This window comes from Mus musculus, chromosome 16 (genome assembly GCF_000001635.26).
Source record: "Mus musculus strain C57BL/6J chromosome 16, GRCm38.p6 C57BL/6J".
Lineage (NCBI taxonomy): Eukaryota > Metazoa > Chordata > Mammalia > Rodentia > Muridae > Mus > Mus musculus.
Window position 1 is genome coordinate 91,981,267 of NC_000082.6, and position 22,564 is coordinate 92,003,830.

The window sequence follows — 22,564 nt, forward strand, 5'->3', positions numbered from 1 at the left end:
GTCCTTCATCTTATAAGTCAAAACAAGGTTAACAGTTAAACACCACCACAGTCCCTCACCGGCAGCCTCTGGTGGCCACCATGCTATTTCTGTCTTATAAGTGTGACCTTACATGGGTGGCATTCTCCAGTATCCTTTGTGACTGGCTTATTTCACTTAGCAACATGTCCTTCTGACTCACCTATGTTGTAGGGCATGACAGAATGCCAGTGTCCTCCTCTGTGTGTCTGTGCGCTCACATGTGTGAGTGGTTGTGCTCGCCTGAGGCTGTAAGAGAGTGTAAAGGTACTCTACTGTCACTCTCTACTCTTCTGTCACTCTCTATCTATCCCTTTAAGTCAGGGTGTCTTTCTCATCCAGGCTGGGATGCAGCAAGCCCCAGCCATGCTCCTGTCTCTGCTCTCCTCAGAGCTGGGCTTACAGGACACATGGCTCCTCAGCTTATTGTACAGATGCTGGGACTTGAACTCCAGTCTTTATGACTGAGAGGCTCTGCATTTAGACACAAAGGCATCTCTATCTCCCTTCCCAGGATCCTTCCTCTTTAGTGAATAGTTTCCATATATATATATATATATATCCACTGTCATGCTATCTACAAGTCATTCCACACATCCTGCATTGAGTGTGCAACTACTGTGTACCAGGAGCCATTCGAGGAACAAAGTAGACAGCAGTCCTTGCTTTCTGGGAGAGTGAGCAAATGAACACACAATATCATGTCACACAGAGAAACACATGATTATGTGATATATATATATATATATATATATATATATATATATATGTGTGTGTGTGTGTGTGTGTGTGATTTTAGAATTATATATAGTGGAATTATATATAATGGAATTATATATATATAATGGAATTACATATAGTGGAATTACATATATATAGTGGAATTACACATATATAGTGGAATTATATATCTATAGTATAAATAAATAAATATATATATATAATGGTATTATATACACACACACACACATATCAGATTTCTTTACCCACTCAGTTTTAGCTATTGTGAATATTTCTGCTGTGGATATAGGTATGCAAATATACCTGTGAGCCACTGCTTTGAATAGTGCTATGAAGACTTGAATATAAATTGTCCCCCAGCTGTTGGATATTGAAGCTTAGAAGCCTGGTCCCCAGATGGTACTGTTACACAGCAGAGCTGTTAAGAGTGAGGCCCAGTGGGAACATGTCAGATCACCAGGGTCTACCCTTGGCAGGGGTTAGGGAAGCTCTCCTGGAATTCTCACTGATCTCAGGCTTACTGTCATGCTATGTGATATCCACCTCCCCCACCCCCACCATCTTTTCCCATCCTGTATTAGCTGGCTAAGGCTGATTATAACAAACAGCAGGGTGAGTACTTACCCAAAATGCTTGGATAAGAAGTCTTTCAGAAAAATTTTTTAAAAGGTTTGTGTGTCTATGTGTGCCTGCATGTAAGTTTGTGTACCAGAAGAGGGTGTCATTGCCCATGGGACTACAGTTATAGACAGTTGTGAACCTCCATGCTCTATGTAGGTGCTGGGAATTGAACTCAGGACCTCGGGAGAAGCAGTAGTGATCTTTACCACTGAGCCATCTCTCTAGCCCAATGAAATCTTACAATAAAAAACTGAAACTTTTTTTTTGGGGGGGGGGCGGGTGGAGGGGGTGATTGCATAGGCTTTACCGAGTGAGCATCCGACCACTCCAGTTACACACGCAGAACCCACATGGGTCTATCTGAGGGTAATTGGGTTCTTAAGGTTTTTATGAAAGGACACAGCCAGGTGACAGATGATAGGGGCAGCGACTGATCCCTAAGCCCTAGGTCCTGGCTTTATAACCGTGACTTGAATTCTGTCTTCTCATCACTCCTGTCTGTGGGCACTGGGCTTTCTGGGAAGACCTGGAAAATCATGCTCACAGTGTCTCCGGAATCACCCCTCAACTCACGTAGCCCCAGACTGTGGAGCTGTGTGCTGGCACAGAGGTTTCAGCCAGGGATGCCGAGCTTGGGCCTGAGATGAGAGGTCAAGGGGCAGACAGTGTTAGAGTTGCAGCTCAGAGGCCAGAGCACACCTGCTCGGACGTCCAGGTTCTGGCGTCCCAGATCACAGACTCAGACACACATGGATAGAGATAGAACTACTCCTATCAGAGAAGAAAAAACACTCCATGGAGCATGGGAGTGAGCTACAGACACAGAACAGGACCAAGACTCGGAGCCCTCAAGCTGTGAGAATCCTCTGTAGATCACCTATGTGTACACGGGTGGCATCCATGTTTCCCATGTTCAGAGAGCCCGGGGTTCCTCATGCGTGCTCTTGATTTATCGCATGCAGCCCTGCTAGGGAAGGTTTCCAGCTTTTCTGGCTTCTTCTACACGTTAATCTTGATGCCCCTTGCTGCATCCTGATCTTCTGCAGAGGGACTTATGCAGGAACACTGTGCAAGGTCTACAGTCTGCTACATTAGGCCCTGAGACCTCCGCCAAGGGGCTGATTGTGTCAAGGCTGGGTGTGTCTGTAGCAAGGAAGGGGCATGCCCAGTGACAGGGTGAGGAGGAGGGGCCGTCTAGCACTTCTTTATATTATTATTATTATTAATTTTTTTTGAGACAGGGTTTCTCTGTGTAGCCCTGCCTATCCTGGAACTCACTTTGTAGACGAGGCTGGCCTCAAACTCAGAAATCTGCCTGCCTCTGCCTCCCAAGTGCTGGGATTAAAGGCGTGTGCCACCACTGTCCGGCTATTATTCTTTTTACTAACAAGATGCCACTTGTTAGTAAACGCCTGGATTGTTTATGTGTTTTGGATACCATGGTATGTGCTGCTGTGGCTGCACCTCTGGGAATTTCTATTTGAACACCAGCTTTGCATCCTCTTGGATATGTACCTAAGGGTGAGACTGCTGGGTCACGTGGCAAGTCTGTTTCTGTAGTGTTGATGGATCACAGTAGCCACCGTCATTTTGCATTTTCGCCAGCAATGAGTGAGGGGCTCATTGGATAATGAACCTTCCTGTGTCTGGCTTGGGGGCTGGTCCTGGAGCAGCCTATATCCCTTGGAGAACTACAGTGGCTGGCTGCTTCCTTATTCTGATCCCTTCTGACGTTTCCGCTGCTGAATCCCCATGGATGCTCACAGGACTACAGGAGTCAGTGCTGTGTTGACTGCCGGAGGACATGGCATACAGCTGACTGGCACCTCTTAGGAAGCCACGGAGGCAGACCTGCTGTCCAGAGTGGAAACAGTCGCTGTGGTTTCTGAGCATCATCAGAATCAAGTCCTTCTTCCTTATGCCTCTTTCCCAGCCTCCGTGCGTGAGGAGTTCCCTTTGGGGATCCTGTTTGCTCCCAGCCTGCCAGCATGCAGTGCCTGCTCGCTCAGTGGCTCTGTCGGTTCCCTAGATCCCCTCGCTCAATGTACTTCTCTCCTCTGTCCATGCTCTCTATTCCCCTTGGCGCACGTTGGACCGCCTCGTTCTGCTCGGCGCACATTGGACCGTTGGGCCGCCTCGTGAATCCACTTGATCCGCAGAGAGCATTCGTTCTCACGCCTCATGGGGAGAAGAAAAGACATCCCCGCTTGTAGTCAGATGGCTATGAACTCAGAACACTTCTCTCTCAGGCATAATCTACAGTGGTTCATTTATACGCAGCCAACTGGGGTGAATTAGCCAAGTGTCTTTTAATCTCAGTGTTCTGGAGTGATGGGGGGAAAAGGGGGAGCCCGGAAGTGGTCTCAACCCCTACACTCTTTCCTGGAATAGCGGTACTGCTCGATCTCTAGTGGAGCTCTGGAGTCAGATCTGACTCTGGAGGGCGCTGCCTCTCGCCTACCATGATTTGGAGTGGCCACAGGGCCACTGCTCCTCACGGACAGAGAAGCACACTTTTCTGGAAAAATCACCCTGCCAGACCCAAAGCCTTTCAGGGATGGGTGCCCGCCTCCGGATGAGGTTCAAAGAGCACTGGTGCCCACTGAGAACGCTCCCCTCTGACTGGGGAATGCTGAAAGAGGGGTCTAGTTAGGTGCCCACATGCATTCCACGCCCCCCCCAACCTATTACAGGAAACAGTGTTTTAAAAAACAACATTGTCCCTGGCCAGGTGTCATTGCGTGCAAGGAGTCCCCGCTCGAAGAGGGAGGACCCAAAATATGCAGGCTCATGAGTTACTGGTGGGGCACATGAGGCTGCATAATTTCCAAGGCCTTCGTCCAAGCGTTGTGGTTGGACTTGGTGTGTTTAGAAATGAGCCTCCGGGTCTGATGTTTGGCCCATTTCCAGACACAGTGGGCTTAAAATTCCAAAGGCACTGGACGCATTCTAGTGCCCGCTCAAACCCCAAAGAGGTAACACCTCATTATCATGTAGGTTCTGTGCTAAAGGGAGGCCTGGAGACGCCTGTTTGTAGAATGCCATCTTGGGAGCCCAAAGAGGCATACATTATGAGAGGGGGACTCTAATGACCGGGTGTGGCCTTTTTGGGAGGTATGGATATGGGAGGGTCTTGTTTCCCAACGTCTGCCCCTGCAGTTTCAGATGGATGTTTGTTTTGCTACACGGTTGTACTGCCTGGTTTTGTGTGTCAACTTGACACAGGCTGGAGTTATCTCAGTGAAAGGAGTTTCAGTTGAGGAAATGCCTCCATGAGATCCAACTAAGTGGGCTTAAAATTCCAAAGGCACTGGACGCATTCTAGTGCCCGCTCAGACCCCAAAGAGGTACACCTCATTATCATGTAGGTTCTGTGCTGAAGGGAGGCCTGGAGAGGCCTGTTTGTAGAATGCCATCTTGGGAGCCCAAAGAGGCATACATTATGAGAGGCATTTTCTCAATTAGTGATCAAGGGGGGAGGGTTCATTGTGGGTGGTGCCGTCTCTGGGCTGGTAGTCGGGTTCTATAAGCAAGCTGAGCAAGCCAGGGGAAGCAAGCCAGTAAGTAACATCCCTCCATGGCCTCTGCATCAGCTCCTGCTCCCTGACCTGCTTGAGTTCCAGTCCTGACTTCCTTTGGTGATGAACAGCAATGTGGAAGTGTAAGCTGAATAAACCCTTTCCTCCCCAACTTGCTTCTGGGTCCTGATGTTTGTCCAGGAATAGAAACCCTGACTAAGACAATGGTCCAGAGCTGAAGGCTTGCTGTGAACTTGTCAACTCACCTCACTCTCCAAAGGCCGATGCAGGAAAGGGGAGGAAGAGGAAGAGGAAGTGGAGAGGAGCCCACCCTCTTTGTTCAAGGCTGATGGGTGATAAACAGAGAAGGTGGTGTGCTGGGGTGGTAGGTGGAGAGGGGTGGGAAGGAGAAGTGAATTGTGGGAGACTGTTGCTTCTTGTCTCTTAGCACCCTTGGCTCACCCCAGAGTCAAAGCATGCATACACTGCTGACATGCCCCACATACCCCCATTGAACACACATGCCATGCATGTACATCACATATACTGTATGCTACACACACACACACACACACACGGATGTGCACATGCATGCGAGCATACACAGTACATCCACATATCCACATTGCACACATATCTCATATATACATTATATATATATATACATATACATACACACACACACACACACATATATATATGTATATATATATATATATATATATGTGTATATATATATATATATATATATATATATATACATGTCACACATATACTCAATTCCACACACAGTAAATCTGTACACCACAATACCACAAGCAACAGTTCCTTCTATGTGCACATACAACCATACACATACAACATTCATGCACACGCTACATGTCCTAACCCCTCTCTCAGCTGCAGGGTACTGGGCAGGCTGTATAGGACACTCCTCCAGGGAGCCCATACCCTAAAGAACATAATGAATAAGCATTTTCCAGGGCTTCTCTACCTGGAACCATGCAGACACCCCTGGGACAGGACTGCTGGGCACATTCCTTCCCAAGGGTTGCCCTGTCACAACAGCACAAGAAGAGTGTCTGAAACCTCAGAGAAGCATTGATGGACAGTCCTGACCTGAGAAGAACAGTGATGACCTGCTGTCAGGAGCTGAGAGGGCATCCCCTGCCTTCTGTGGACTGCAGGCATCTCTTTGGCCCATGGAAGTGTCACCACAGTCTCTGCCTTCACCGTCATGTGGTGTTTTCCTTGTGTGCCTGTCTCTGTGTTCCAGGCCCTCCCTGTGATGATATCATCACACTGGGTTAAAGGCCCCGACCTCCTTCATATGCCTTCCTGCCAACAAAGCTGCCAGACACTATCAGCACATAAGGCCACCCTCTGAGCTCCTGGCAGTTATAATTTCAACATAGAGATGGAAGGCATACAGTTACACTCCTAACAACAGGCCCAGGCTCCCATTTCTGGGCCCTGCTGCCTTGTTGGATCTTGGAATCTGGGCTTTGGAGTAGATCTTTTTGACCAGGACTTATGAGCAGGTTAGGGGCTCAGATTTCAGAAGGCCAAAGACAAGCCAATTCCAGGCTCCCAAGTAACGCAGAACTGGGTCACAATGCAACTCTCTAATAACTCTCAATACCATGGCTCCCGACACTTTCATGTTTGTGGTTCCTTCCAGCCTTAGAGGTGGCCACGTTGAGAGTCAGGGCTTCGGGACTTCTTATCCTCTTGTCCAAGAAGAACTAACTTGTGTGTTCTGTGAAGGCGGCTGCACCTGAGGGGCCCTTGACTGAGAGTAGGCTTTAGATCAACCTGTCATGGTTGGGTGCATTTAAAGGGGGTGGTTTGATATCTTGGCCGAAGCTACTTATTACACAGTGATGAAACTAGGGTGGGAGGTATAGCTCTGTCTTAGTTAGGGTTTTACTGCTGTGAACAGACACCACGACCAAGGCAACTCTTATAAGGACAACATTTAATTGAGGCTGGCTTACAGGTTCAGAGGTTCAGTCCATTCTCATCAAGGCAGGAACATGGCAGCATCCAGGCAGGCATGGTGCAGGAGGAGCTGAGAGTTCTACATCTTCATCGGAAGGCTGCTAGCAGAAGACTGGCTTCCAGACAGCTAGGATGAGGGTCTTAAAGCCCACACCCACAGTGACACACCTACTCCAACCGGGCCACACCTTCTAATCGTGCCACTCCCTGGGCTGAGCATATACAAACCATCACAAGCTCCCATGTCATACACTGGATGATTTCCCTGTGAGAACATTCGAAGACCCCACCCCCACCCCCACCCCCATGACATTTTGCTACACAGGGCATGTTAACTGTAGTCACCCCACCGGGCAGTAGAACAGCACTATTCTTCCCCTGAATGTGATGTCTACCCATTGACCAAATCCTAGCTCTTTCTACTCTCTGAGGACCACTTCTCCTGTACTTCTCTCTCTCTCTCTCTCTCTCTCTCTCTCTCTCTCTCTCTCTCTCTCTCTCTCTTACTGGATATTGAACCTGGGCCTTGGTGTTTGTCTTTCTGAGTCTGACTTACCTTAGTTAAATACAAAGTGCCTTTCAGGTTAATCCGTGATGTCCAAAATGGTGGGACTCCATTATATTTCTGGCTGAATAGTGTTCCATTGTGTAAGTGAACCCTGTTTCTTTTACCCAGTGATTTGTTGTTGGGCCCACATCTAGGGTATTGTGAGGAGTGCAGCAACAAGTGTGGGTAGGCAGATGTGTGCACAGGGTGGAGACCAGGGTTTTCCAGAGCTGCGCAGTTCCACGGAGAATGGGTGCAATAGATTTTCATCTGTGTCTCGCTCACTGTAACCAGTGTTACGTCATCTATTCAAAACCTAGATGAACTCATAGTCCAGCTACTGTCCTTGAGTTTAGAGGGTTCTCACCCCCTTAGGCTTTGAGGGACCCTAATGCTCAAGCTCTGCCCAGTGTGGAAGAATCCGTCTCCTCCTGGCTGCCTTCAGATCAAGATGTAGATCTCTCAGCTCCTTCTCCAGCACCAGGCCTGCCTGGATGCTGCCATGCTTCCCGCCATGATGATAATGGACTGAACCTCTGAACCTGTAAGCCAGCCCCAATTAAATATTGTCCTTTATAAGACTTGCCTTGGTCTTGCTGTCTCTTCACAGCAGTAAAACCACAACTAAGACAGAGCTCAGAGAACACACCTTACCCTTGTCTGAGCCTCTGTTTCCCTGGAGCTGGTTTGGTGCTAGTTTGGTGTTAGAATCAACATCTTGGCCAAGTGAACAGGTCTGGGGCCTCCTGGTCCAGCAGGGGCTTAGCCAGGCTATATACCGAGTTTTGTCTATAGATCTATGTGCTCCCCCCCTCCCCCAGGTGCTGACTCAGCTTTTCAAATATGTGTTAGTGTAAAGAGTAAGTAGCAGTGTAAATATCTTAGTAACGTGAGCCTGTTTGATATGCCGGGCACGAATGAACTTATTTGGCTCTGTTGCAGGTTGATCTCTAGGGATAGAGAGATGGCTCAGTGATTAAGCATTTGTTGTTTTTCTAGAGGACCCAAGTTCAATTCCCAGCACCCCCCACGGTGCCTCCACAGGTTGATCATATATCGAAGTGCTGACTCTTGGAACTCAGTATGCACCTATTCTTGGACAAGGAGCTTGGAAACAAGTGGCTAAGTTAAAATCATTCAGCTTAGCTGGCCCTGATCCAACTCAATTGGCATTCTTAGAAGAGAAGATTAGGAGACATCAGTGATGTGTGTACAGAGGAAAGATCCTGTGAAGACACCTTGAGCAGGTAGAGCAAGCCACGGAGAGAGGTCGTAAATGAACACAAGCCAGTTCACACCCTGATCTTGAACTTCCTGGCTCTCCGAACTGAAAAAAGAATATGTCTCTGTTGTCTATGCCACCCAGTCTGTGGTATTTTATTAGAGGGGCTCAAGCCAGCTGATAGTCATCGAAAGAGGTGATCCTTGCCCTCTATCCCACCGTGGCTGCCTGTGGCCAGCTCGCCTCTGCCTGCCTCTAGTACTCTTGGTACTGAGATGCTCGACATTTGTTGGTGTATCCCAGCTCTTTTTTTTGTTGTTGTTGCAGAGATGATAACTGACCATCAGCCACCCACTCTAGGCACTCACCCTGTCTCTGAGTGTGGGTGCCACAGTGTCTTCAGCTGTAGTGACCTTTTGTGAGCCCAGTTCTCACCATGGGTGGGTCCCAGGTTGGATTCCAGGATGTCACATCTGATTGGCTATTGGATTCCAGGATGTCACATCTGATTGGCTATTGGATTCCAGGATGTCGCATCTGATTGGCTATTGGATTCCAGGATGTCACATCTGATTGGCTATTGGATTCCAGGATGTCGCATCTGATTGGCTAGCTTGTTAGAACCTGTGCTGCATAGTTTTAACTTAGAACCCTCTGGAAAGAGAGTCTTGATTGAGAAACTGCCTAGAGACAGTTGACTTGTGAACCTGTCTGCAGGCGACTGTCTTGACTGTTAATTGAGGTGGGAAGACCCACCCTGAACGTGGGTGGCCCCACTTCACGGGCTGGCCCTGAACACATGCAGGCAGGCAGCATGGGTAAGTAAGCTCTTCTTTCTCTTCTTTACTGGGGTGGGGATGTGAATAGCTTGAGTTCCTGCCTTGACTTCTCAACAATGGACTCTGACCTGGAACAAGAAGAATAAACCCAGCCAGGTGGTGGTGGCGGACGCCTTTAATCCGAGCACTTGGGAGGCAGAGGCAGGCGTATTGCATCCCACTCGACCGGCAAGAAAGACGCAACAAACCGGAATCTTCTGCGGCAAAAGCTTTATTGCTTACTTCTTCAGGAAGACCCCGAACCGGGAAAATGGCGCTGCTTTTATAGCCCGCAGCGTGACGTTTCAGAACCTGATATGGCGTGACAGCTCCTGATTTGTTGCTCGCCCGTCACCCCACTATTACGTCCCGATAATAGGAGTGACTAGGAGTGAGTTCACTCTCGCACCTGCGTACAAGGCTTGTTTACTAGTTAGGCACAGTGGAGGCCAGCGCCATCTTATAATGGCAATTGCTCGCGGCATGGCTCTCCACAGGGATTACTGGCGGCACGCACTTGATTGCTCGCTGCACGGCTCTTCACACAGGCGGATTTCTGAGTTCAAGGCCAGCCTGGTCTACAAAGTGAGTTCCAGGACAGCCAGGGCTATACAGAGAAACCCTGTATTGAAAAAACAAAACAAAACAAAACAAAACAGAATATACCCTCTTCTCCCCTGTGGTATTTCTGGTCAGAGTGCTTTCTCACAGCAACAGAAACGAAATCAGAGCAGAGCCCCAGTAACAAGGGAGCCTGAAAGCAATGCCGAGCTCACTTTCCTGGCTTCAGTGAGACCCGTGCTTTGCCACCTACAGTACACTCCATAAGAAGGACCCTGAGAACACAGAGCATAGATGTGGGGCAGCCAAGATATCCACAAAGTCCCTGTTCTGCACTGAGAGGGAGGAGAGAGCAGAGCTGGACGTGAGCTCAGACGAGCAAAAGAGTAAGAGAGTGGACTTGGGCACCATACACTGGGTTTGGGTCAGGACAGCTTGCAGTGCTGGGAATCATGATCTTTCTGGGCCTCAGTTTATTCATACGCAACCCTGCGATGTCAAGCCCACTTCACACAACAAGAGAATAATATCAATAGTAATAAATACATTATCCTTTTTCTTCAGAACAGTTCCTAGCACTGTTATGGCAGCCATACATGAGCTCCCCCCCCCCAGCCCCCCAGCCCAGATGTGGTCTGGCCAGACTGACCTTCCAGCTTCTAACTTTGTACTACAGACATCAAGCCAGCTTTTGATACCTGTATCCTGATGGAATTCTCAAATCCAGGTGCTTTTAAAAGGCTTCTCTGCTCCGAGCATAGGCTTCTAATTGTTGTCTTCTCCACGAGTGTGCTGTCTCTGCAGCATCCAGAATAAATATAAAGGCCACGCCTTGTTGTGTGAACACAAAGTCCTTTCCAGCTCTAAGCCCCAGAAGCACACGTGAAGAAGAAACTAAGGGGCAGGCAAAGTGACAGTTGGGGTTCCTACTGGGATTTCAGGGAGACGGAGTGGGGATTAGGGATAGCTCAGCTACCTGTTTTACTAGTTACAAGCTGGTGACTAGCCTTCCCCGGGATTTATTGCTGTGTACGTGCTACTGGGTGGGATGCAGCTCAGGGCGCCCCAGAGTGCGGGCGGTGTCAGCAGGCAAGGCTCTTCCGAAGGGTCCCTGACCACAATACTTCTCTGCCTTTCCTAGAGAGATATTGATGTTTGTAGTGACCCTGGGGCCATAGAACTCCAGAAACCATCAGACAAAGGTTGGACACCCTTGGCAGATTTTCACGGCAAAGACTATTTTTGCTTTGTTCTAATTCTTGGAAACGTAGGGATGGATAGATGAAAGGAATTGCTTATCAGCCATGATTTTTAAGAGTGAAATGTGGGGCTGGAGAGAAAACTCAGAGGTCAATTTTGGATTATATCATATTGAGAAGGATTTACATAAACTTGAAGCTGATGCGTTTACACAGAGACTTCAGATGGACCCAGGATAGTGTGAAGAATAGAAATTCACAGAAGGTAGATTTCCCTCCGGCCCTCTTCGTGGTGTTACACCATCTGAAGCCCACAGGTGGCCGGATCTCATCTGTTTGGGGCAGGACGCTCCTCAAATGATCCATTTTCTAGCCAAGGGTTTTGTGTGGCCCTGTTGATGTGCTTGAGTTAGTTACATCTCGGTGGTGTGGGAGCAGGAGGAGGGGAGAGCTGGTGGGAGCTGTCCTTTGGGAAATGCAGAGAGACGGACGGGCAGAAGAGGTGCGCTTTGACTACTGTGCTCCTATTTTTCAGATATGGCTGGGGAGTGGACCCAACAGAACAGAGTGGACATAATGAACCCTTGTCTCGTGGTATCATTGAAGCATGTGATTTCTGAGGCCGTTCTAGGCCAAAATAACAAACATTTGGAGAGATGGAAAGGTCGGATAAAGCACAGGATGTGTGGAGAACTACTTCCTTAATCTCATTGCCTCAATATTCGCTGGTTACCTCGGGCAGTTTATGAGACTTGAGCTAGACAAAGCCAAGCCTCATCTCTTCCACTGAAGGGGTTGAGTCTGGGCTGTGGACACAGACACTGTAGGTCATGTGTCCAATCTCCTAGAGGCAGGCAGGCTCAGGGGGAGAAGGGACATACTCAGGTAGAGGGGATGTGTAAGGCTTACAGAGAAGGGGGTGTTGACGTTATCCAAGAAGGACAAATGAAAGGTCACTAGAAGAAACGTGAGGGGAGAGCTCAGGCCAGAAGGGAAGAAAAGACATCCAGAGCAGGAGATGCAGGTAGGAGTAGGTGAGGGAGGGCTGATGGAGGGGGGGCGTTCCCTGAGGCGAGGGAGGGCCAATGGGGAGGGGTCCCTGAGGTGAGGGAGGCCAATGGGGAGCGTTCCCTGAGATGAGAACGGACTGATGGGGAGCGTTCCCTGGGAGTTATTACTGAAAAGAGCTGGACTTTAATCCAGTCTGAGCTCCAACAGGGGCCATGTTCAGAATGTAGCTCACTAAAATGTACATTCGAGGTTGATGAGCCCTGTGTGTTCCTTCAGATCATCACAAGGGATGCCCATTAGCTGAACAATGAGGCCTCTTTCAGGGCACGGCCATCATGTGCCAGGTTTCAGGAGTCTTAGACTAGAATGTTCTGGCCTCTAAATGGATTGATTTTGGATTTGCCAATGAAGCCAAGAGCCTGAACTCCACTCGTAGAAGCGAAATGAAACACTTTAAAAAGCAAACGAACTGTAAGGCAGTGAGGACTCTAGAAACCAGAGAGCCTCTGTCTACAAACCATTCTGGTTGACAATAACAGATTAAATATCAATTTAATGAGCAGGGAAATCATTAACAGTTGCTCTTTTAAAGATATTACTTCTAGTCTCTGTGGAGGAAAGAGAAACAGAAAGGATTTGCTCGCAGGGCTCCAGCCATGCCTCTTTCTTTAACATGTTCTATCCCATTCTCTTTCCAAATTGGTAACCTGGACCCCATGCGCAGGTGGGCTGAAGGGGTGGAGCAGAGAGATCCAAGAGACAGATGAGGAGGATAAAACAGTGTGTCTGTCTGTCTGTCTGTTATGTATTTTAAAAAATATTTATTTTTATTTTATACTTGTGAGTATTTTGTCTGTGTGTATTTGAGTGTACCATGAGCATGCAGTGCCCACAGAGGCCAGAAGAGGGTATCACATTTCTTGGAGTTGGAGTTACAGATGGTTGTGAGCTGCCATATGGGCCCTGGGAAAGGAACCTGGGTCCTACAAGAACAACATGCTCTTAACTGCTAAGTTGTTTCTCCAGGATGGGAAGTCAGAAGAGGGAGGTGGAGGTGGAGAGAGAGAGAGAAGGACAGAGGGAGTCAGGCAGGGACAGAGACACATAGAGAGACAGAGACTCTCATGTAGCCCAGGCTGGCCTTGGTAGTCACTATGTAGCTAAAGATGACCTTGAACTCTCAATTCTCGATTCCATTTTCCAAGGATTTCATGGGCATTATAGATGTCTGCCACTGTAGCCCTGGTTTACTGTTGTAATCAGTGAACTTGGAACTCCACAATGTCTCTCGGATCTTATAGCCTTAGTCTTGAATTTGGCAGATTTCCTTAAAGAAATGATTCAAAACTGCACGTTTTCAGCTCTACCTAGCGCCATCTCTGGATATTCTGTTTACCAAGGTGCACGGTGGAAACACAAAAGTGTTTCCTAGAGGGGACCTGGATGCTTTCCTCCCATGAAGCACTGACTTGGCTCGCTCTCACTCGTGTTCCCAAGGACTCTGTTCAATGATAAAGGACCTGGCTCTGGGCTCCGTGTGGCTCTGGAGAGCTGATTGTGTTAATTCCTCAGATAGGATCGCTGCTACTGTTGGGTGTGGGAGCTGAAGCTTAGAAAGAATTTCTGTCTTGATCTCCAGCACTCAGGAGGCATAGGCAGGCAGATCTATGTGAATTTGAGGTCGGGGTGGTCTAAATAGAACTTCATGGTGTAATGAGTCTTCAAAACAAAACAAAACAGAACAGAAACAAACCAAAAACCAAAACAAACAAACAAAAAAAATCAAAAAAAAAAAAACAAAACAAAAAACAAAAACAAAAAAAAAAGCCAGACCAAAACAAACCCAAAAACAAAAAAACCCACAAAAAACAGAAAAGAATGCTGTGGAAGAAATTTGGAGATGGCAGCACTCTTTGCCTCCTTGGGGTCTTTGCTGAGCAGCCCTTGGACCATGCAGCTCATGTCTCTCAGCCTTACTCCCTCCCCTCCGCCAACCCCCACTCCCCGCCCCCTCCCCACCCCCCAGATGGATGAAGCATACCAGACGGCATAGGAACCACTTAGAAGGAAGCATCGACACAACCTTTAACACTGGTACTTTTCCACTCCATACATCTGTCTGTACTTCCGGAACTCCAAGCATCCGCTCCCACGTGATCCGCTCTCCTGGATATTGGTCCTCTCTGCAGGAGCTCTAATGCATCAGCAGCAGACAGCAGGCAAAGCTGTAGACCCTGTAGAGATTGCCACAAAGATGTTTTTCTCTTTGAGTCATCCCTATCTTCCGTTCTCCTTCTCATGTTGCCATCTGTCACCGACTTGTGATGATGTCCAAGCCTGCTGCCTGCCTCTCAGCCCTCCGGTCGCCTGCAAAAACTAGTTATTTTTTTTACAATGGTGTTCTCCCCCTTCCAATCTGATTTAAAACAAAGACCTTTTTTGGCACAACAAGCTTGCCTGCCTCCCCAAAGACACTGGCTGCTTCCTTGTCACTCCTCTGCCCCTGCTCTGCAGGGGAGGGGCAGACTTCCTCGTTAGGAACTGCATATCTATCTGATCACTCTTCCAGAATTGTCTTTACTAAACTCTCCCAGTCAAATTCAAAGTCTCTTCAAAGTCTTCACCAGTGTATTTAAGGCTTTCCTGTGAGACCAAGGCAGGGTCCACATCCCCACTCTTGTCAGAATCTTTTATTTCTGGGGCTACTGTGGAGTGCAGATATCTGATACTCACTCTGTGTTAGGGCTAAAGGATACATTTGTTTTGTTCTTCTGATATATTTGTTTTGTTCTCTTGAAACAATTCATGAATAAGCCTCAGAATGAACCTCAGCCTGGGATCCAGGCTCTGTCTAACTGCTTTACTATCTCCGGGATGTGAATCTCTTTCCAGTGACTCAACTTGGCTCTTTGTCATCTCTTGATCCAGGTAGTAGGAGTCCCTTTGATGCTGCACGCGTCTCTTTCACTCACCTCCTGTTTGCTCGCCCTTCTTTGGTCTATACAACCTTTCTGTTATTCCCTTTAACTGGAGGAAATGATCCCAGGGAGGTCCCTCATATATTTCTATATGTCCTTTTAAATTTACTGTCTGTTCTGTGATTCCTCTTACCTGGGTGCTGGCACTTCTACTTCCATTCTTTTTTTAAAAATTAGTGTGTGTGTGTGTGTGTGTGTGTGTGTGTGTGTGTGTGTGTGTGATACGTGCAGTTGCCGGCAGGGGCCAGAAGAGAGTGTCAGATCCCCCCAAGTGGATGCTGGGATCCGAACCCAGGTCCTCTGCAAGGGCAGTACATGCTCTTTACCACCGAGCCGTGCCTCATCACTATCTATATGTCGCTGAGAATCCCCCTGTGTGCTTTCTTCACAGGTCCTCGAATCTCACCTTTTTTGTGTCTCATTATTATTTTGTGTATGCTTTTATTTCTGCTCCATATCTCCTTTTATATTGCCAGGCTCAACTAAACAAGCAGAAGAAAGGGGTTGAATCTCAACAGGGTGTGTCTGTTTAGTCTCAGCAACCAGGACCTCTTGAGGATGAAGCACCCACCCTTAGATGACACTGAGGGTGCAATCGGGGCATGTGCAGGGGCAGGCACATACACTGTGTCACCCACCAACCCCAGAACTGGGCAGAGCTTGCAGAAGCTACTCAGTACCTTCTTTTGCTCTTCGAGGATCTACTACAATGGGGATTCTGGAATTCCTCAATTCTACTGCTGCACCAGTCAGTCGTATGGGGCGTTACTGCAGAATTCTGAAGGGAAGGAATGCTGTTTCTTGTCTCTGTGGGCTGACCGGGAAAGGGAATGGAGCTCAAGCTGATGGTTCTATTCTGTTCTCCAAAGCAGCTCCTTATGCTGGTGCCCAAGGTTACCCCCTCCCCAGCCAGCTGTGCCCCCCCCCTCGCCCTCCCCTCCCTCGCCACCACCTTCACCGTCCCCACAGGCCCAGCTGCTCATCTAGGGTCTGCAGATTTCCCTTTGGTTACTGGAATCTGACAGAGAGGGTAGTGGTTTGTATAAACCATACAACTTAGCAGGAACTGGAGCAGCAGTGCCATACTTAGCAACCCTGTTGCATTGGTTACTGTCCTGTAAAGAGACGGAACGTAAACCTGTTAGTCTGTGTGTCTATGCTGCTTGAAGCCTGAAAAGTGCAGAGGGCGGCACAGCCAGCCATCCTGGAAGAGCCAACACTTCGCTTTGAATTTGATCTTCTGTTGCACCAAGAAGACTCAATGACACAGAATTCTGAACACCGTCTGCTAGAAAACGCTCTCTCTCTCTCTCTCAGTAATGAGAAGTTACTCTGTTTTCCCAATTTAAGGCCTCCAACTATTTGGATGTGGTCCATCATGAAAGGTAGTGAGCTTTGCTCAAAGCCCACCAATGTAAAGGCTAATTGCACTCCCTAACCACCCAGAGCAGTATTTGGCCGCACATCTGGACACGCTGCAGCCCACCCAGGTCAACGCATGTAATTAGCAGCCATCGCACCTGCTATTTCAGGTATTGTCTGAGGTCCAACCTTGACCTCCCCTGAGAACTCATTAGAAATGCAGAATCTTGGGAGCACCCCAGAACTCGTGTTTAAACAAGGCTTGCACACTGCAGTAGGCCAAGTCCTTCATCTCCCTGAGCCAGTGATTCACGGTGCTTAAAGAAAGACTTTTTTTTGGATCACTTCAGTCTGAATCCTTAAAAAATGAAACAGTAAACACCGCTTCGTCCATCCCAGATGATTGAAACCGGGTCCTCTGAATGGGCGTGGTCCAAGGCATCCATAAACATCTCAAAAGATCTCCTGGTGGTTCTATGGACCGGTAGGCATCTGGTAGAGTGTTTCTCACACTGTAACTGGTGTGCACATCACAGGGAAGGCTGGGGAAAGCTCAGCTCTGGTTCTTGAGAGTTGGAGCTGGCTGGGCACTCTAACACACATTACTGAAGGTGCTGTTCCAGAATCCCTCTTGGTGTAGGTTGGGGAGGGGCTACTGGGGCAGGAAATGGGTGCAGGCCTTGGTGATAGGTCTGAGTTTCCCAGATCTCTGTAAACTGGGAGATCTTCACCTGCTTCCTCGACCATGGGTCAATGATAAATCTGTTACTGTTGAACCAAGACAGGATACTGTATCAGCAAGACAGGATACTGTATCGGCAAGACAGGATACTGTATCGGCAAGACAGGATACTGTATCGGCAAGACAGGATACTGTATCGGCAAGACAGGATACTGTATCGGCAAGACAGGATACTGTATCAGCTTTTTGCCACCATGCTGAAGTATCAGACTCAGACCACTTAGGAAGAAAAAGAGGTTTAATTTACAGTTGTAGTGTGTTCTGGGCATGGCATGACCATGCTGTCTTGCATAAGAGCAACTGTGATCACCCTCATAGGATAGGGCCTCCTAACCTTACCTGCAGAAGGAGGAGGATGGGGGAGGGAGAGTGGACTCTCGATTGGGACTCTAGCCACTGCTCCTTCCTGACCCAGCTGTGTGTGGTCTTGGGGAGTACTTGCCCAATGCAGTGTGGAAGCTTGGGTAGGGTTGGGACATTAGTGCTGCTGATTTTACTCATGCTGGGGTTCCATGTGCCCCCTCCCCTTTCTTCCCCCACCCCTATTTGGTCCTGGAAGACTAGGGAGGCTGGGGGAATGGAGAAGTCCACACACAGACACTAGTACAGAAAAGCTGGGGCCAGGTGGAGAGTGCAGCTAGGATGGGGCCCCACCCACCATTGCAAAACCTGCAACCTGAGCACGCTATGCGCTATCTCAGGCTGTCAACATCTGGGAGGACCAAGTGTTGCTTATGAACACTGATAAAAACTTCTGTAAACACTCGTGCTTGGAAGAAGACTTTCCTTTTTTTTTTAAGATTTATTTATTTTATGTATGTGAGTACTCTGTAGTTGTACAGGTGGTTGTGAGCCTTCATGTGGTTGTTGGAAATTGAATTTGTTTTTTGACCTCTGCTCACTCTCGTCAACCCCACTTGCTCAGTCCCCGCTCTCTCCCGCCCAAAGATTTATTTACTATTATACATAAGTGCACTGTAGCTGACTTCAGACACACCAGAAGAGGGCGTCAGATCTCATTACAGGTGGTTGTGAGCCACCATGTGGTTGCTGGGATTTGAACTCAGGACCTTCGGAAAAGCAGTCAGTGCTCTTACCCGCTGAACCATCTTGCCAGGCCAGAAGAAGACTTTCCCAATATCAAGACTGATCCATCCGTGGTCTTGGGCCTGTCATGGTTGTACTCATGTCTGTAATGCGCTCACTCTGCCTTCTCTGACTCCCTACACTGGGGTGGGTTTTATTTTGTTTTGTTATGTTTTGTTTGTTTGTTTGTTTTTTTACTGTTGCAGCTGCCTGAGACTCACGCTCCTGCAAGAAAGCCTGTCAAACTATTTGGTTCTCTGGTTTAATTTCTTTCCCTGCTGTTGTGATACCAGGCTTTGACAAAAGTAACTGAGGGGAGAAGCGGCTTATTCTCAGAGTTTAACATCGAGGTGGGGAGGTCGGGACTGCAGGGGCTGGAAGCATCAGTGACATCACACCCACGCTCAGAGTCAGAGAAGAATGTGCATGCATGCATGCATGCATGCATGCATGCATTCTCTCTCTCTCTCTCCCCCCTCTCTCCCCCCACCTCTCGCTCTCTCACAGACGCGCACACACACTAATGGTCAGTTCCTTGTCTCCATTTTGTATAACCCAGAATCCAGAATCCCCTGCCCGGGCAATGGTCCTACACTCGGTAAAGATGGCCCTCCCTACACCAGCGAACACAATTACAATAATGCTTCACAATTCTAGATTCTGTCAAGCTGATAATTGACAGTGACCATCCCAGTTCACCTGGCTGGACTTAGAAGGAATCCTTTTTTTATCAGAAGGTGTCCTATCTAGGTGAGTAGCCATTTCAGTGTACCTACACTGGATAAAGAAATGGAACAGAGGTTCAAGGGCAGGAGCACCCGAATCAGGTTGGCTCTGTGAAGGCCCTCAGGGAAGAGGGCAGATGTTCATGGCTGTTTTATTTTAGGCTGGGAAGCAAGAGGTGGCAGGGAGAGAGAAAAGAACAGCGACAGCTAGGGGTGGGTGGGGCTTCAGCATCATTAGGGATATGTAATATCCGGTGCCTGTGGGCTGGACTCCCACCAAGCTTCAGTGGGCTCCTAACCCTTACCCTTCCCTTCCCTTGTTGCTTGCTTCCTCCAACCATGCTGACTTCCCCCCTTTTCATTCACCTCACAGCCTCTATTTTCTCTCTTCCGCAAAGGAGCGCCTCTCAACTTTGCCAACCGCTGTCCCAAAGCCTTTAATGTTTTCCCGGTGTTTGTGATTCTGAGGGGTCTCTTCCATACTGATTTCTGTCCCCTTGTTCCCACCATGAAGTTATACTCTACAAGAGCCTATCCTTCAGTCACTCTTATCTGTAGCACGCAGACCTTTCATGTGCGAGGGCAGGAAGAAAAGGGTATTAAGGAGTGTACCCTGGATCTTTCACCGGACTTAGCTTCGTTTGTTCGTTTACCGAAACTCTTTTCGTTCCTCTCTTCCAACCAAAATGTACCTAGATATTTTTGGTGTCATGCAGAAAGACGAATCCATGGAGAACCATAACAAATCAAGACACTTATGAAAGAAATAGCAAGGGGCTCAGATGGATTCTAGTTTTACCTTTGCAGGGCAGCTATGAGATCCTGAAGTGGGAATATTCACACATCAGATGTACGGGAGAGCTCCCGGCAAGTTTGGAAGTCTTTCTTCAGTGGCAAGATAGAGAGGGGCAGCAGCTGAGGCTATGAATCAGGGAGCACCATGCTTGGTCTGCCTTCTCCCTCCATTGTCATACCTCCGGGGTTTCCACTAGGTGTTGACAGAGTTACCCACGTGACAGGCTGCCACCTAGGGAGATCAGAGACCTTCAGCAGAGCAGGTGAGTGCCGATGGGCACTGAAGAGCGCCAGGAAGCCAGTAGGTTGTGCCAGGCAAGGCTGAGAAGAATGTGGATCTCCACTGAGTTTTCAAGCCATCCTATGACAGTGCTGGTGAGGGATTTAATGGCCTCCCGGGTCTGCATGACGCGACTCATCCCAGCTAGCAACATGGAGGGCCATCGCCATGCATCCTGGGTAGTCAATTGTGTTATTAACACACTATCCTCACCAGGTGGTCCATGGAATCCTCCAGGTGGCCTTGCGTGGGTGGAGGGCAGAGGTTGGCATCAGATGGGACTTACATTCAGGCCCTGCATTTCAATGGAGATGTAAATTTCCATTCAAAAGTATAGAGTCAGCATGAAAGCAGAGCCAAGGCCAAGGTTCTTTGATGGGGAAAAGGTCTTACTATATTTTTGTGCATTCTAGGAAAGAAGAGAACACCAAGGATAGACAAGGATTGTTTGGTAGTGCGTGTGCATGCATGTGCGTGTGCATGTGTATGTTTGTATGTGTGTGTTGTGATTTTTAGCTTTACAAAAGAGTCCCAGTATGGAGTGATTTGGAGTTTGATAGGAGGGTATCTGGTATGTATCATGCTTTTCTCTAGGTTGATTTAATTCGCTAGGTGGGAGCTGTATGGTCTACACCAGGGGCTGTGTCGGGTTCTGAGGCACCGTAGGGAGCATGCAGAGCTGGTCCTTACTTGTCTGGTGAAGGACATGAATGAGAGTCCCTTCCACGGTGTCTCGAGGACAGTGAGAGGCAGCCAGGAATTTGGAGTTCAGAGACCATGTTCAGTTTTCTAACCTACCACCTTTCTCACGGACATTTCGCTTGTGGACAATGAATTCAGGTTTCTTCCGGGTGCTGGAGACTTGAGTCCAGGATGTCAAGTGTGCGCATCCCTGAGTGATACCCCCAACCACCTGCTCCACTGTTCATATGGTTTTCTGTTCACATCGTTTTCCCTGCAGGTGTATGTGTGTGTGCCTGTTCTTGCATGTGCAGACATGTGTGTGCACATGTATGTTTGGGTTAGAGGATAACTCCAGCTGTCATTTTACAGGTTCCATCCGTCTTACTGTTTAAGTCAGTGTCTCTCGTTGGCCTGGAGATTACTGATTAGGCTGGACTGGCCTGCCCGGTGCACCCAGGGCTCTACCTGCCTTCATTTCCCAAAGCACTAAGATTCCAAGTGAGCAACAGCATCCTTGACTTTTTTACGTGGACCCTGGGGATCTAGCTCTGGTCCCCCTGCCAGCCAAAGTATATTACCAGTTGCTGGATCTTCTCAGCCATGGCTACTCATCTCTAAGCCTTCGTTTCCTCATCTCTCTCTCTCTTTCTCTCTCTCTCTCTCTCTCTCTCTCTCACACACACACACACACACACACACACACACACACACGACGAAATGATCTCCACTCTGTTCATGCCATAGATGAAGACCCAGTGTAAGGTGTTGTCTGAAAGCCTTGAATGATCTCCACTCTGTTCATTTCATAGATGAATTTCCAGTGTAAGGTGTTGTCTGAAAGCCTTTTGTGAGCTTGCCAGGACACTTGCGAGTTGCTATGGGTACCACCAAGAGCTTGGCTTTTGGGTTTCGATAGATGACATCCCACTAGTCAGTATAATCTTGTGGCATTATTTGCTATCAACAGAATGTGGAAATCTGAAGAAAGAAACCCACAGTGCTAGACATGGCTGCGGTGGGTGGCTGGGGGATCTCTCAGGGATGAGAATTTGCCAAGCAGGCTCAAGGTCCTGGGTTCAATCTCCACACCAAAAACAAAATGAATTCATTGTCTCCAAGTCAAACGTCAGTGTGAAAGTTGGTGGGTTAGAAACCTGAACTTGATCTCTGAACTTCAAATTCCTAGTCCTATGTAGGGAAGAGCTGGCTGCCTCTCACTGTCCTGGAGACTCGAGATGCCACAAAAGAAGCTCTTATTTATACTCTACCAAATGATTGAGCTCCAGATCTGCATCCTTAGCTACATATGTATCTACAATTTATGGCCCCCCTCTAGCTAGATTTCTATAATCTGTAGTCTATATATGATGGAGTTGGCTCACACAGTATGGAGTTTTACACTCTGATCTTCTACCTGCAAGCTGAGAACTTGGGAAATTTTCTCCAGATCCTGAGGCCTTCAAGATATGCTGGGAAGGATGGCTGTGTAAGTTGCAGGGTCTGAAGGTTTGAGAACCAGGAGCTCAAGTGTCCAAGAGTAGAGGCGGCAGCACTCAGCACCAGGGGTGAATGCAGTCTCCCCTTCCCTCCACCACTGTGGTCTCTCCAGGCCCTCAGCACACTGGACCACACTGTCCACGCAGAGAATGATCTTC

At 48.2% G+C, this 22,564-nt stretch overlaps 1 long non-coding RNA gene across 3 annotated transcripts; it reads right to left on the bottom strand.

The window, feature by feature from the left end:
* Nucleotides 1-9,928: 9,928 nt before the first annotated feature.
* Nucleotides 9,929-16,043, bottom strand: Gm36905. 3 transcript variants are annotated; one of them, XR_001782007.1, is made up of 4 exons: nucleotides 15,916-16,043; nucleotides 14,299-14,491; nucleotides 10,746-10,845; nucleotides 9,929-10,108 (listed from the first exon to the last, which is right to left on the bottom strand). It is a non-coding gene; the product is annotated as a predicted gene, 36905 (long non-coding RNA). The 3 variants fall into 3 exon arrangements; XR_385051.3 differs by lacking the exon at nucleotides 15,916-16,043 and having other exon boundaries at nucleotides 14,299-14,754; XR_001782008.2 differs by lacking the exon at nucleotides 15,916-16,043 and having other exon boundaries at nucleotides 10,746-11,184; nucleotides 14,299-14,754.
* Between the last annotated feature and the right edge of the window lie 6,521 nt (nucleotides 16,044-22,564).